Genomic DNA, 16,864 nt, shown 5'->3' on the forward strand with positions numbered 1-16,864 from the left:
CCAAGCAATGCCGGCTGGCGGCCCCCAGGGGAAGGGCCTTCTCTGTTGGAGCACCTACTCTCTGGAACGACCTTCCCCCCGGTTTGCACCAAATATCTGACCTTCGGACCTTTCATCTGGAATTAAAAACTCATTTATTCATTCAAGCGGGACTGGACTGATTTTTTAGATTTTTTAAATTTCTAAATTTTAAATTTTAAATTTTTAAATCTTCTGTAATTTTATATGGGGTATTTTAGGTTGGTCAATTTGACGGTTTTAATTCGGCCACTATTGAATAGGTATTTTAAATTGATTTTTAACTTTGTATACTTATTGCTTTTTATTTTGGCTGTACACCGCCCTGAGTCCTTCGGGAGAAGGGCGGTATAAAAGTTTAATAAATAAATAAATAAATAAATAAATAAAATAAATAAACTAGTGGAATGAGGTAAAAACTGAGGAACCCGATTATTAGGGGGAAATAAGTCCATTTTGTAGTCCAGATAATAAATGAAAAGATCTTCTGCCACAATTATATCTATTTTTCAAGTCTGAACTATGCATGATTTGGTTTGTGTTGTTGTTTGTTCCTTCAGTAATTTCATTGCATGGCATTGAAGTACCTGCTAAATTGTATTTTTCTGCAGAATATGTTCAATAAAAAAAATGTTCAGAAAATAAAAAGAAAGGTATGCTGTTCACAAAGAATTTGTGTAATTTTTATGCAAAGGGAGCAAGGTTTTAAGTAAAATAATCCAGTGGTTCATTGGAACATATATAGCTGTACTTCATATATATGAAACCAGGACAAGGACCTAAAGTATCAACTAAATTCCATGGCCAAGGAGGAATATAAAATTGCCTCTTTGTAATTCAACACTATATATGAAAGGTATGTTTCATACATATACAAGGATAACTTGGGAAAGGAACATTTAACCTCCTTAGAACAAAGACAACATAAACTATAATCTGTGACACACAAATTGTGACATATATATTACCCCCACAGTATTTTTTTCTAGAGAGTAAGTCATCTGTGTACTAAATTTGGTTGAAATTGCACAAGGCGCTCCAAAGTTATTCTGGAACATACCCACACCCACACCACACACACCAAGGGGTATTAGGGGTGTCTTACCTCTACAGTTTTTGTCTCCAGAGGGTAAGTCATCTGTGTACCAAGTTTGGTTTTATATACACAAACACACACACACACACATGCACACACATATTTATTATTATTATTATTATTATTATTTTACTGTTGACATGTTTGACTCCTGCCATAGCTCAGCCTTGATAGCTCCTACACCAGGGACATCAAACTCGCAGCCTGTGGGCCGGATGCATCATGCACTGGCCACACCCATCCATGGTTTAGCGAAGGGAAAAAGCATGACGCCATGAGTTTGACACCCTGTCCTACATGCTTATTTAGTAAAGGCCCAATTTGGGTAACCACAGGCCTTAAGAACCATCTCTGGCGATGGGGATGTTTTTTTGCCCTGTGATGTTGTGACCTCCCCAAAAGAAAGAAAATATTGTGCTTATAGGCTTCATTTTTCAGCAAGCTGCATATCTCCTTAAATTGATCTTTCTGGTTTCTCCTTGCACAAAAAGTTCAAGCCGAACGTCCACTTTCATTTCTTGATTATAGTTGTTCCTGCTAACCTTGGTATCCATGTATGTAAATCTTCCCCACTACAGAGATAGCCTTCTTATCTTAAAATTATTTGCCTCGTTTTTTGTTTGTTTGTTTGTTTAATGCTGTATTGTACCTTACTTCTGGAGTCTGGCATTATCCCCATCTTCAGTATATTTTATCCCTGGATTTAATTTTGATCTCTGCTCACTGTTACTTCTTACACCTTGATTAAAAGGACGATTTGGGTGAAGCCCAGTGTTTCATTCTCGCAAACAGAAGTGTTTTTCTGCTGCCTTGATGAATGCTTTTCCTGCCATCCCTATTGGCCCACAAAAAGCTTAACGCAGAGCAAGTGATAATGGAAACCAGTAAGACAATGTTTCTCAACCTTCTCAACCTTGACAACTTGGCAGCCAGCCAGCAAATTCTGGGAATTGAAGTCCAACATCTGAAAAGTTACTAAGGTTTAGAAGCTTCGAAATAAGACATGTTTCTCTAACTTTGTGCTCTGCTAATAATCTGGGTCTACAACTCCCAGATTGCCCAGATGCCAAATTCAAGGAATTACAGTCACAACACTTTTAAGCAGGCATCAGGTCAGGAAAAGTAATAAGTGATATTTAACAGTTTTCCTCACTGCAACAGTTATTTAGGAAAGATAAGATTTGTGGGATATTACTTCAAAGCCAAGCAATTTCTTAACTGTTGAAGTACACTTTGGGTTGTTTACCCAAATTCCAATCTTACAGAATAACAATAGAATAACAGAGTTGGAAGGGACCTTTGAGGTCTTCTAATCCACCCCCGGCCCAAGTAGGACACTTACCATTCCATACAAATGACTATCCAATCTCTTCTTGAAAACCTCCAGTGATGGGGCACCCACAATCTCTGGAGGCAACCATTCCACTGAGATCTGTATTTAGATTATCCATGTGAAGTGCTTTGAACAATTGTGAAAAGCTATAGAAATATTTTGTTCAAAATTAACAAAAAAATTAGAATTGGTTAATATTGTTCTTCATGCAATATAAAAACCCTCAGAGCCACTTAACAATGTATTTAAAATGTTAAAATACACAACTGCACAATCAGAAACTATGGATTTAAAAGAAAGTAAATAGAATTATCACAAAGGTTAAGGAGTTTCTATAAAGCCATTATAAGAGACTGGACTGATTACTTTTGTCTTTGTCATTTTCCTTTTGCATTGCATCTCACAGAGGAGAGAATTCCATAAATGGATTTACCATTCCCCCAAGCTGTATTTTTTTAGTGAAACATCTTTACCTAGACCAGGTCTTCTTGTGATCGTTTCACAAGAACATAAATGTTGCACTTTCCTGTGAGTATGCATCAGAAAGTTATGAATACTGCAAAGGTACAAAAGGGTAATGAAATTCAAAAAGAGTAGACAGTATGCTTAACAAACTGGATTAAGCTGTATTTGTATGCTTTATGGATGTATTACTGAAATCTCAATTGTAAATGTAAATTGCTTTATGGCTTTCTACTTTCTCCTATGGGAAGTTAAACTCTTCATGAAGATTTTATAACATTATAGCAAGAAAGTTTATACTGTACAATAATTGAAGAAAAGCCCATTAATATCAGCTAGGACTTTCGAAAAGTAAAGTTAGGTTTTAGATCAAGAGTGTCAAACTTGCGACCCCATGAGCCAGATGCGTCATGTGCTGGCCACACCCACCTAGAGGAGGAAAAAATCATGATACGTCTTGTGATGACAATGTGATACCATGAGTTTGACACCTTTGATTTAGATACTTGGTTGCAATTTTTAATTATATAAACATATAGTTTAAAAACTATAGATAGTCAATTAAAAACTATAGGTAGTTAAAGATATAGTTTAAAAACTAGGTGATCAATTTCACTTCAATATAGTCATGAAAGCAATTTGCTTTTTTAAGTGCTCATTTCAGGAGATTGCTGTTGTCAGTAGCTCTCTTTAAATCCTGGGTGGTGTTTATGAACCAGAACGCCCATTATCCTGCAAAGATGCTCTCTCTCATCAACTTTCATTCGGCTTGTTTTTAAAATTTTGACCCCAGGAATGAGATAGGAAAAGGAATGGCAGAACCTGGAGGGGCGTAGAGTCAACAAAGGAATCAGGTCCACCTCTCTACCTTGTCACAAGCATACTAAATCCAACTGCTCTTCCTTAACCCTTATCTAAAGCCAAATTAGTGCTGATTATTAGTTGACTAGATCCTGTGCATGGTTATGAACAATAAATCAGTTTAATATGAAGCTAATGTGTGGCACAGGTCTTCCCTATCTAAAAAAACAACAGAATAACAGAGTTGGACCTTGGAGGTCTTCTATCCAACCCCCTGCTCAAGCAGAAATTGAATACAGTTCTGACAATTGGCTGTCCAATCTCTTTTAAAACCTCCGGTATTTTAGCACTCACAAACTCTGGAGGCAAGTCATTCCACTGATTTTTCTAGCTATCTGATAAATTGTTCTAACTAAATGTACCTCTAAGAAGTGATATGCGTGAAGTCTAATTTACAGAGAAGATCTGAAGGCCCAAGCAAAAGATGAGGATTGGGGGGAAAACCTTATTCTTTGATTAAAGACAACTTTTCCTTGAGTGTTTATTGAACTATCCCCTGCTTTATCACTCTCTCAGTTTGTCCATCTGTCTCCAGTAGTGGGTTTCACTTACCTTCGCTACCAGTTTGAAACTTTGCTCGTGCATGGCCCTTCTGCACATGCACAAAGCGTCTTTGATGATGTCCGGGTGGGTGGGCGGAGCCTTCCACCACCACCGCTGCTACCAGTTCACCCGAACTAGGGCAAACCGGTAGAAACCCACCACTGTCTGTCTCCCTCAATTCTCTTTCATGCCCAGAGATATTCACAGAGATCCAATACCCAAGAGTCTTTCCTAGACCAGCATTTTTCACATATGTGCACACATGCATGCATGTACATCTTCCCCTCCCCATTCCATTGCATTTTACCCATGTTTAATGAGTAGGCTTGGAAAAAGAAGAAAAAGCCCTGAAACGTCATGAACATTTATGCTATGCAGAAATACTTCTTTGCATGTTAACTTGATCTCTGGTGAATAATTCAAGAGCAGAGAGTCAGTCTAAGCACCTGTGCTGGGGCAACAAGGCTTCCGAGGGAAGTGACAAGTTGGCTCCTCACCCAACGTAAGATGGGCAGGACCCTCCTTTGTTGCATTATTTATGTGGGAGCCAGCAAGACAAAATAGGCAGGCTGGGGGACAAGGGGACCTAGTGGGGCTCATTTATTTGCAGCCCCTGAGAAGGGGCTAAGGCTGAAAAGATCTTGTCAAAGGAGACATTTGTTGGCTTGGAGGGAGCGGGAAGGGTCCCCCACAGCTTGGTCTGTCAAAATAGAAGCATTCATCTTCAGGTAGAACAATGCATTCTAAAAATAAATATAGATATAAATGTTAATATTCCAGCTTTGGCTTTTCCCAGATCTTACTGCCTACTATACTAAGGTTGTAATGTATGTAGCTTTCAATTTATATAATTATATAATTTCAATTTATATAATTATCATGTACAGATGCTCTCCAAGTTAAGCAAGATCAGATTTAGGTAAACTCCTTTGTGGGCAGGAGATTATCAACTTTAGATGTGGCTTATGAAAATATTTGCTTCTGCATGTAACATAAAATACAATGGGAAGAAAATGTTGCCTACTTTTTGCAAATGTCGGGCTCTGTGGGGGTAAGTAGAATTATGTGAATGTGGATATTCCAGTGACTTAACCCCAGAGCAGGGAGCTGACAGACCAAGTGCTACACAAGTCCCCAATGATAGTGGAGAAACTATCAAGCATAATATGGTACCATACTGGCATATATATAAGGGAAGGAATAATTTATAGCAAAAGAAAAACAATGAGGATTCTTTTATTGATATATGTTAGCGACACAGTTCCATCATTTGGGGAATGGAGTAAACATTAATCTTCTCTATGGCATGTCTTATTTCTGACAGCTAGAGCACTGTATCAGCACTGTGCAGTGCTTTGTATCAAAAGACACACTTCAGAAGGAAGCAGGGCTGTAGTATGTTTTGGCAGGACAAGGTGAGTTCCTAGGAATTTTAAGGAGTTTGTGCAATCAACTCCCCAGATTGTTCCTTAAATTTCCTCAACCATTCCAAAATGTAAAAAGAGAGAGAGAGAGAGAGAGATGTTGGCTGATAACATACAACTTCTAATGCAAGTATTCCACCCCTCAGTACTATGATATATGGCTCATTATGTTTTGCATACCTTTGAAATCAGGGAAACAATCATTATTTAGGATTTAGTGTACATTTTCAAAATGGAAGCTTTTTACTGATGGATTGCTGGCAGTTTTGGGAAATTCAGAACTTCAGATTGTTGCAAGATTTTGGGAAAAATAAGAGATCAGAGGACGACATTGATATAGTGAATATTTGGTCCCAAAAACAGAAAATTATACTGATTTGGACATTTACTATTTGAGGGGATAGGGGGCCTAAAATATATAGTAATTAATAACCTGTTCAAAATTGCTTGATTTTTAAATCAAGATGTGGAATTTTAAAATGTAGGAGATTTTGAGCTGAGCATTTTGAGAAACATTCTGAGGACTTAAGTGAGTATCACTTGCAAGGATGGGGGAAAGCAAAAAGAAGCAAGCAGAGAAGTTTTGCTCTATTGCAGGGATGAACTTAAGGCTTTCTGCTGACTCCTCTTTATCCCTTTATCCTCTTTTTTTCCCTTATTCAGTAGCTCACTAAGTATTGAAAGTCAAAGAACTTGTAGGTCAGGGAGAAAATATATTTTTTTGGAAACAACAGCACATTCAACTGAATTGAACTTCACTGTGGTTAACAGTTTGGGAGATGTCTCAATCCTGAGTTGTGATGGAAAACTTAAATTTTTAAATCTGAAATTACGAGACCACCCAATTTTTTTACCGAAATAAAACTGAATTAATTTTTAGGAATTTCCGGAACGTATTCTGCCTGTTAGGATCAGCAGTGGAATTGTTGTACGCAGCTATCGCCACCAAGTGGCAACAAAACTTCACTTCAAAAGAATACTATCTTAATTACTGGAGATATAGTTATTGGGAGTACATCCAGTGATGGGACTCAGCCAGTTCGCACCATTTCGGGAGAACCGGTTGTTAACTTTCTGAGCAGTTTGCTGAACTGGTTGTTGGAAGAAATCATTAGGGCAGAGAACCGGTTGTTAAATTATTTGAATCCCACCACTGAGTACATCTAAGCATATCAGAGGTCATTTCCAAAGCTACTGAGCAATCTGGTAAAGGTATTCAGAAATTATTCTAAGACAGAATATATAATATTTTAAGAAACAAAAATACTTCAGTAGCTCTAAAAAATATTGTATATTTTTATATCCCCCAAGCTGAAAAAAGTTTTATCCTGAAGACTCTGCATTCAGTTTAATGGACAAACCCCTGAAACTGTATGGAAAAGTGTTGGAAATGTATTCTGAACATGAGCTATGTATTCTAGGGAAATTTAAATTATACAGTTTCTATTGTTCCCCTCAACACTTGCCTCAGAGACTGTGGAAACAAAGTGACTTACCCAAATCACTTCCGTGGCTGAAGGTGAACTTCAGTCTCCCTGGTCCCAATCCAGCACCATATCCACTACAGTATATTACCTTTTCCAAAAAAAAACTAGGGATCTTGCAGACTAGTGAATATGTCAAAATTTCAGAGGCAAGATCTTTGTGTTCTAGTGTATTCCCTGTAGTACTGATGCACAAAAAAAAGTGCACTTTCCTTGGACACAATTTCCAGGATCATAGGTTGATGTGGTTTTATTGTTATCTGCCATAGCTCTTGTTTCTTTTCTGGGAAATACTACTTGACATTAAAGTCCTTCCAGTTATCTGTCTAGAAGAGAGAAACATTTATTTTAATACCAATGGAATGCCTTAAATTCTAATTAAGGCCATGTGTTCTATTTCCGATTTTTTCCCCCTCTTTCTTTCTCTTTATTTATTTATCTAGCAGGTGTTTTCTAGAAATTCCATTCAAAATTTCAAAGGACTTTGAAGCAATATATTCCTTATATCAGAAGTTGTAGTCTGTGAAAGAAAACTTGGTTTATGTAGTTATGTATTGTAAGTCACATTCTATAAACCTGGCAGAAATAAAGCTAGCTTTACAAAGCTTCTATCCTTAGTTTTGCTGTTATTAGCTGGCTTACTTCATTGAACTTATAGGCAGTGAAACAGACTTCCTTCAATGGACTGTGAGCGTAGACCTTTGTGCAGGTCTATATGAAGAATGAATGTGGGTCATTCCCCAGTGGAAAGGATGCTCTGTGCCATCTCTCCAAGTAATATAGGAACTTACTTTAAAGTTTAACTCCCAAGACCTGTTCAGTCAAATATTTCCCTGTATAGAAGCACAAGCCTTCAGTTCTGAGTTACTGAGATGTCCCAGGAGCAAGAAAGTGGAAAGCATTTCTGAGGTAATCAGAAGATCTGCAGACAAGGCTGGGGGAGACAGAGATGGAAAAGGAGAATATAACTTCTGGAGACCCAAAACTAGTCAGAAACTCTATGGAGAGCCACTGCTGACAGACTCTGACATTTACCTTGATAGGTCATGAAACCTCCTGCATTTGTGAAATTCTGCAGTGACTATTAAATAAGATTTTGCATTGTGGATTTCAGCAATGATGGGATTACACTTTTTACCTAAGAATAGTACCCGGTTAGATAGGAATAGGAGTGTCCACTCACTTGACAATCTCTAGCTTTCTCAGCAATTGGGCAGCACTTTAAAGCTCATCAAGAGAGATCTGGGAGCTCACGATTCCCCATCGAATGGAGACTCTTTATTTTCCCTTTGTTTATTATCCAGAAGGACAGCAGAAAGCCTTCAACTGCACAAATAGCTAAAAACCTTCACTGTGCATCCATATATATCTTCAAAAGTTTCAGTTATTCTGAATTGGCCAATGAAGCACCTGAATATGACTACCTTGGGGTTAAATAAGCATATATTTTAGAATTTCCACCCACTCCATCTGTGTATGACTTGTCCATGAACTCTTTCAGTTGATATTTCTTGATTTAGTAATATAGATAGTTCTTGATTTACAACTACAATTGGGACCAGAATTTTGATAGGTAAGTGATGCAGTTGTTAAGCAACTTTTCAGATGACCAGACCCAATTTTACAACTATTTTTATAATCATTTAATAAATCACACAGCTATTAAGTGAATCACACAGTCATTAAGAGAAACCAGCTTTCCCAATTGACCTTGCTTGTTGGAAGCCAATTGGAAGGTAACAAATTGTGATCCCAAAACCCCCGCAACCATTGTAAGTGAGTCAGCTGCCAAGGACCCAAATTGCAATCATGTGACTATGGGCATGGTGCAATTCTTGTAACTTCAAAGATGGACCATAAATCACTTTTGTTGAGGTCATTTGAAACTCCAAACCATCATTAAACAAATGGCCATAAGCCAAGGATTGCTTGTAAATTACCACTTTTCTTCTTCCCAAAGGTTTGTAATCCTCACTCAGGACATCCATATCAAGAAAGCTCTTTGAGACTTTCCTTCTTGACTTTTGTGTAGAAGCTATGATTTAAGCATGGTCTGACATCCCATATCAAATGCTATAGATCAGAACAGAGAGCAGCTTGGGACTGCATTTCCCACAAACCTTCATGGAGGGAGGTAAAAGCAGGTAGACATCTCAAGACTTAGTATTCAACTAGGATTACTATGGATTTATCTACACCAGCTTCATAGCTTCATAGCAACTTCTCAGATTTACTGTATCTATATCTTGGCAAATGTAAATCAATCTAATTCCCCTAATCTATTTCCCCTTTCAAGTGAAATCCATATTTCCCTCTTTTCAGAGCCTTACAGTTGTTAGTTGTACATAGTAGTTGCCTTACTTATTATACAGATACGTGTTACAAATTAAACTTTGAATTAGAGGAGCAGGTCAGGCTAGGTTTTGATCTTGCAATACAAGGCTCAGCAGACTTTCAGGTACCTGCATAGGAGGCTTAGCAATCATGGGGCCTGTTGAAGGATGAGCTTGCAGATCTGGAGCAGTCAAGTAATAAGCCACCTGTCACAGGAACCATAATAGTAGGTGGAGTTGGCTGCCTCAGGAATTGGGCAGGCAAAGATCCTCACCCTTTGCATACATAGAAAGATCAAGTGAGTAGAACAGAGAAGTTAAACGAGGTTGCTTGAAAGAAAAAGGCATTCTTGGGTCAGGAATCTTTAAAAAGGGATAAAACTTCTCTTAGTGAACATCTTTCCAACTTTGGATCTAACTTTCTGAAATTGCTGGCCTCTGGACTGGTACGATTCTCCTTAGTTCTGATTCCTTGATCTTGAGTTTGTGTGGAACTTCAGCTTGTGAATTAAGATTGTTCCTGGCCTCTCACATTCCTTCACTCAATGAGATTTACAGCCACTATAAACACCTTTATCTAAGTTTGATCTTTTGCACTTGTAACTGCATAGGAAACTGAAGAGAAAGTAAAAGCAATTATGTCCAAAATCATCATTAGTTAGCCAAGATGACACCAAAATGAGAAGTAAAGATTGTGACATATTGATATTACCCCCTTTATATTTGCATTATAATATTGCATACAGGTCTATAAAGAGTGGCCTTTGCATTGTGATATGATAATGCACATTTCTCCACATGCACACTTTTGGACAGAGATGTTCAGGGGCAGTGACAAGCTTAGTTTTTTGTATACTACATTGCAACCTTATAACATAACCACAAGAGAGCAAACTAGTGTTACGTCATGAGACACATAGTCATTAGGATTAGCAATGAATATTTATGGCTACTTATGATGGTTAGAAGATGAGGATGATGCTATAACATTAAGTTGATGCTGAGACTTCTATTTCTCCAGAATGGCCTATCTTCAAGATTGTCCTTCAAATTTTCCAATGGTGCACCCATCACTGCTATATTTGAGGCTTTTTATCTACTGATCATAGGGGATGTGGTGGCTCAGGGGCAAGGCGCTGAGCTTGTCGACTGGAAGGTCGGCAGTTCAGCGGTTCAAATCCCTAGTGCTGCTGTGTAATGGGGTGAGCTCCTGTTACTTATCCCAGCTTCTGCCAACCTAGCAGTTTCGAAAGCACGTAAAAAATGCAAGTAGAAAAAATAGGGACCACCTTTGGTGGGAAGGTAACAGCGTTCCATGCGCCTTTAGCGGAGTCATGCCGGCCACATGACCACGGAGTCGTCTTCTGACAGCACTGGCTCTTCGGCTTTGAAACAGAGATGAGCACTGCCCCCTAGAGTCGGGAACGACTAGCATGTTTGTGCAAGGGGAACCTTTACCTTTACCTTTACCTTTACCTATTTACTGATCATCCTCTTCTTCTCTTTTTTTCTCCCCCACCTCTCCCTGTCCCGGCATCCTAGACTTTGTCAGAAAGCTAGGTCTTCACATCATCTCCCTCTGTGAGGGAGATGGGCAGTTTCTAAATTTATATGATAAATAAATAAATAATATTCCAAAATATGATCACTTGTGCCAGGGGTAGTCAACCGTTTTATACCTACCGCCCACTTTTGTATCTTTGTTAGTACTAAAATTTTCTAACCACCCACCGGTTCCACAGCAATGCGCTGTGTATCGTCTGCGCATGCCTCTTGCGCATTGTGGATTGGGTTTGGGGGGGCCGGCTACCAGCTCTGCTTGTCTGTTACAGCTGAGTGGTGTGGGGGGAGATGCGCAAACTATTCTGGGATGAGGCTCTTTTGTTTGTGGTCGCACTATAGCACCATTTAGTTTCACTTACGTAACGTGAACTAAACTTATGCACAGACAATACAAATAGTATATTTTCAGAAATTTAAATTGTCATGGGGAATTTTATGAAAACCTAATGAAAATGTTTTTAAATAATGCTATGAATATTTTAAAAAAAGACAATTAAATTTTTAAAAAAAGGAAAGTGCTTCCGTATCGGAGAAAATCCCTACCGCCCACTATGAAAGCTGGAACTACCACTAGTGGGCAGTAGGGACCAGGTTTACTACCACTGACTTGAGCTAATAATTTGAGTCTAATGAATACCGTTTATTTGCTCTTTTATCTATTTGTTTGTTTTCTTGGCTGTCCATGATATTCTCATACATTTTCAAAAGTGTAAATACATTTTAATCTATTCTGCTCTTTCAAAGTCTATATTTTACTTCAATGAAGCCACTGTACAGCGGAGACATTTGCCGGCATGATTCTGATCTTTGTATAGATACTTTTCAGAATCAGAACATCTATTACAAGACCTTGAAAAATTATCAGACTGCACCAGATCCGCAGGATGCTTTTGGATTCCTAGTTCCTTTACTGTTGATAGTTAATCCTATAAAGCAGAAGCCATTCATCAGTTCAGTATCTTCATCATTAATTGTATGGCTTGTTGCTGTAACTTTGGCAGTTAGTTTAATCTTCTTTATATTTATATTTAGTCCCATTTTTTTCACTGTGCCTCCTGACTTTAATTGCTAGAAACTACAAATCATTTACATTTTTGTCTATCAGAATTGTGTCATCAATGTAGCACAAGTTGTTAATGTTTTTGTTTCTCCAGTGTTTGACTTGGAACATGTCAGCAAGTATTAACAAAAGACTAACGAAGATGCATTCACTGAATCTTAAAAAATCACTATTTTGACCATATTACTAGATGTGCCCCAAAAGAGTTTCTTCTGCAAACAACATAATATTGTTGCATGCAGAAGACTCCAACTGGCAGATCATATTCCTCAAATGTAGAACAATCAAAACTCCAAGATGGCAATGAAATTGATCCATCCACCCTCGATTCCAAATGACCAACAGAACACCCTTGAAATACATGGTGAAGAACATTCATGGAGGACTTACAGACTCTAAATATCACATGAAAAGATGCTGACGTCCTTGCCCAAGACCGAAAATTCTATAGGCTCCTTGTTGCTTGATATGCTACATAGAAGTAGCCCCAACCTTTTGGGCACCAGAGAGATTTTTCCACAGGCTAGAGGGGTCATGGTTTTGTGTGCTGCCTGCATCCTGCAGGTCGGGCTTCACTTGTTTCTGTAGCCCAGTTGCTGGCATGCCACAGACCGATGCCCTTCCACAGACTGGGGGCTGAGGACTCCTGCTACATGGCATGGGAGGATCTAATGCTAATATTGTTTTAATAAATAAGTGGAGAATGTAGCTTTGTCTTACTCCTTTGCTGACCTGGAACCAGTCTGTTTCACTACATTTCATCCAAATTGGATTTCCTGACTTGTGTATTGATTTTGAGGACAATGAAATTCCCATTTTCCTAGGGACTTTTTCGGCATGGCATGGTTAATACAATCAAATGTTTTTCTATAATCCAGTGATGCTCATATTGACTTATGTTTGATATTTTGTGGCTTTCTCAATTATTCAGTGTGCATCGCTGAGTAAAATCTATTGCTCATTAGTCTTTTCTAAAGCCAACTTGAACATTGTTCAAGCCAACTTGAACATCCCTAATCAGCATTAAATGATATTAAGCATTATTTTCCTAGCAAATTAAATTAAGGATAAAATGCAAAAATTTGCACATTTTTTTAAGCTTTCTTTCCTTGTACTGGTATGTAGATTGCCTTCTTTCAGTCCGTTAGCCACTATTTCATTCTCTAGTTTTGCTGAAATGGTTTTTACTGATTCTTTTTTTGTTGCTTGTCATATTTCTACAGAAAGTCCATTAGTTCTCATAAGTCTCACCAGTTCCCATAAGGCTCACCAGTACTTCCAGAAGCATTACATCAGATGGGCACTATTAGATGTCTGGGTTAAAATTAAACAAAGTAATTATATGGAGATTCTACATTGCCTATCAACATTAGACATATTCACACACCCAAATTTTATTAAATCAGGAAGAGTAATTACATATAAGGATATGCTAAGTGAAAAAGGAGAACTGAAATCCAGGAAAGATCTATGTGAGGAAGGAACAGACCTCGAATGGTGGGCATACCTTCAAATTCAATCACGATACATGAAAGATATAAAAGAATGGGGCATAAAGACAGAACCAACGGAACTAGACAAAATTTTACTTGGAACAGAGGTAAAGTTTATAAGAAAAATATATCAATATTTATTGGAATACGCCATGGTTGAAGAACAGGTGAAAGAAACTATGTTGTTGTGAAGCAAAAATTTTGGTTATAATATTGATTTAGACGACTGGCAGGAACTATGGGAGAGGAATAGAAAACTTACTTTAGCTACAACATATAAAGAAAACCTGTACAAGATGTTTTACACGTGACATCTCCCACCCACAAGGTTAGCCAAAATGCATGAACAGCTTTCACTGATGTGTTGGAAATGTAAGGCAATGCTAGGGACCTTTTATCATATGTGATGGGAATGACCGAAGGCTAGAAATTAAGCTGAGCTGTTTCCATAACATACCAAATCATCTACGTTTCCATCCTAGCCCACTTAAGCTTGTTATATAAACTCGACCCAACAAAGCTTGTTGAAGACACAGGGCTTACTGTAACTTCAGTGACTTTTCAAAAGAAGCAATTAGAACAGAACAGAACAGAACAGAACAGAACAGAACAGAACAGAGTAGAGCAGAGCAGAACAGAACAGAACAGAGCAGAACAAAACAAAACAAAACAGTAGAGCAGAGCAGAGCAGAGCAGAGCGGAGCAGAGCAGAGCAGAGCAGAGTAGAATAGAGTAGAATAATTAGAACTGGAAGGGACCTAGAAAGTCTTCTAATCCCCTGCTCAATCATTTCAAACAAGTAGCTGTCCATTCTCTTTTTAAAAGTCTTCAGTGATTGGGCACCCACTACTTCTGAAGGCAATCCGTTCACTGGTTGATTGTTCACTGTCAGAATGTTTTTCCTTAGTTCTAAGTGGGATCTCTCTTTGATTAGTTTCCTTTTTTTTCTTGTCTTGCCTTTGGCCACTTTGGAAAATAGATTGATCCCTTTTTCTTTGTGGCAGCCCCATAAATATTGGAACACTATCATGTTTTCCGTGGACTTCTTTTCACTGGACTAGCCATACCCAATTCCTGTTATAGTTCATCATATGTTTTAGTCTCAAACCCATAATCATCTTTGTTGCTCTTCTCTGCACCATTTCCAAAATCTCAACATCTTTTTAATAATGTAGTGACCAAAACTGGATGCAGTATTCCAGGTGTGGTCTTACTAAGACTTTGTAAAGCAGTACTAATACTTCATGTGATTTTGATTCTGTGTCTCTGTTAATGCATTTAGGATTGCATTGGCTTTTCTCTACACTAAATTTCATTTTGTTAGATAGGGCCCAGTATTCAAGTCTATCAAGATCCAGGTGGATCTTGACCCTATCTGGGGTGTTGGCTATTCCTGCCAATTTAGTATTGTTTGCAGTTTTGATGAGTTTCCTTTCTATTCCTTCATTTTAACCATTTGTGAAGATATTGAAGAGTACTGGGCCTAAAACAGAGGTTGTGGTCTACTTTGTCAAATGCTTTACTAAAATCCAAGTATACTATGTCCATTGCATTTCGTTGACCCACTAATTTTATATTTTAAAATAAATACTTTATGCAGAAAAGAAATCAGAAATTATTGGACTCCTAGCTGCTAGCCACCAATAGATTCTGGAAAAATAGAAGATGTTATGTTTCATCGAAGGACGGACAAAATATTTCACAGTAGTATTAATTTTCACACATTGATTTGAAATAAACCATAATATTTGCCCATTGCCAAATATATATATACATCTCAGTTCTGTAAAAATGGGAGGAGGGCACACACAAAAAGGATTGTGTGAGACTTAAGCTGTCATTAAGGATAATTTTTTTTGGCAACTTTATGTTGCACTCCTTGATTTTGAATTTATTCCAAGAATTTTGTTATTGAATAGAAATAATGAAATGCATTGACTAAAAATGATGAATATATATTATTCTTTAGACTTAAACTGGGAAAACTGGTTCTTCAGTTGATGAACCAGGTCTCAGCATGGCTTGCCAAAATGACAGGCCACTAGGAGTTATAATTTGCAATATTTGAGATAGGAAAAACCCGCCAAATTCTTATAAGCTAGAGAAGACCATGAACAGAGTTTTAATAGTCACTAGCAACACACTTGATTTGTATAATGCCAAGGGGTCTAAAAGTTTGGGACTACCCATATTCAAGGTTTTTTTATTTCTAATTTACAATAGGTGGATTTAATATGCATACCTTGTTCTGTAAATGTATTTTAGATTTCTGCAATCTGAAATAATAATAATAATAATAATAACAGAGTTGGAAAGGATCTTGGAGTTCTTCTAGTCCAACCCCCTGCCCAGGCAGGAAACCCTACACCATTTCATACAAGTGGTTATCCAACATTTTCTTAAAAATTTCCAGTGTTGGAGCATTCACAACTTCTGCAGGCAAGTTGTTCCACTGACTAATTGTTCTGTCAGGAAATTTCTCCTTAGTTCTAAGTTGCTTCTCTCCTTGATTAGTTTCCACCCATTGCTTCTTGTCCTTCCCTCAGGTGCTTTGGAGAATAGCTTGACTCCCTCTTCTTTGTAGCAGGCCCTGAGATATTGGAACACTGCTATCATGTCTCCCCTAGTCCTTCTTTTTATTAAACTAGACATACCGAGTTCCTGCAACCGTTCTTCATATGTTTTATCCTCCAGTCCCCTAATCATCTTTGTTGCTCTTCTCTGCACTCTTTCTAGAGTCTCTTCTAGATGTGATGATTTTTACTTCCATAATTTCACTGTATCTGGAGAAAAATATTTTTTATTCATCGCATAAACATAGACAGAGAGAGCAGATACCCTAATACGGTATCCGTTACACAAAAATCAACATTTTTATAACTAGTCCTTTATTTTATGTGAAGACTCAAGTCTGATATTACATCATTTCTTCAGTTTCTAAACATGCTGCCCTTCATGGATATCAGTGCCTCATTTTCAACCTCATGCCCTTATCCAGAAACAAATGGAAAGCTGAACCATTGTTATCTCCGAGTATAAAATATCTTGACCTTTAATCCTTTATTGATATCCAGACTTCGATATAACATTAGCATTACTTAGCCAACTAATAAAGTTACATCAGGATGAAATAAGTGCCACCCCCCTTTTTTGTTTTGCAGCAATGGTTTTGGCAATTAAAAGTACAGTATAAC

General features: G+C 37.8%; 1 protein-coding gene across 6 annotated transcripts in view; it reads right to left on the reverse strand.

The window, feature by feature from the left end:
- The window catches only part of VAT1 (vesicle amine transport 1), a 112,734-nt gene that overhangs the window by 56,194 nt on the left and 39,676 nt on the right, over positions 1–16,864 (reverse strand). Inside the window, exons 7-8 of one of the 6 annotated variants that reach the window (XR_009155096.1) lie at positions 16,325–16,453; positions 15,913–15,946 (exon numbers count right to left, since the gene is read on the reverse strand). The exons of 2 other annotated variants lie outside the window; for them this stretch is intronic. The gene's annotated coding sequence lies outside the window, so the exon portion shown is untranslated. Of the gene's footprint in view, positions 1–2,456; positions 16,454–16,864 lie in introns of all 6 variants that reach the window. 3 more of the 6 variants (XR_009155098.1, XR_009155095.1, XR_009155093.1) reach the window with 3 other exon arrangements.

The sequence above is a fragment of the Ahaetulla prasina genome, chromosome 4, assembly GCF_028640845.1.
Source record: "Ahaetulla prasina isolate Xishuangbanna chromosome 4, ASM2864084v1, whole genome shotgun sequence".
Lineage (NCBI taxonomy): Eukaryota > Metazoa > Chordata > Lepidosauria > Squamata > Colubridae > Ahaetulla > Ahaetulla prasina.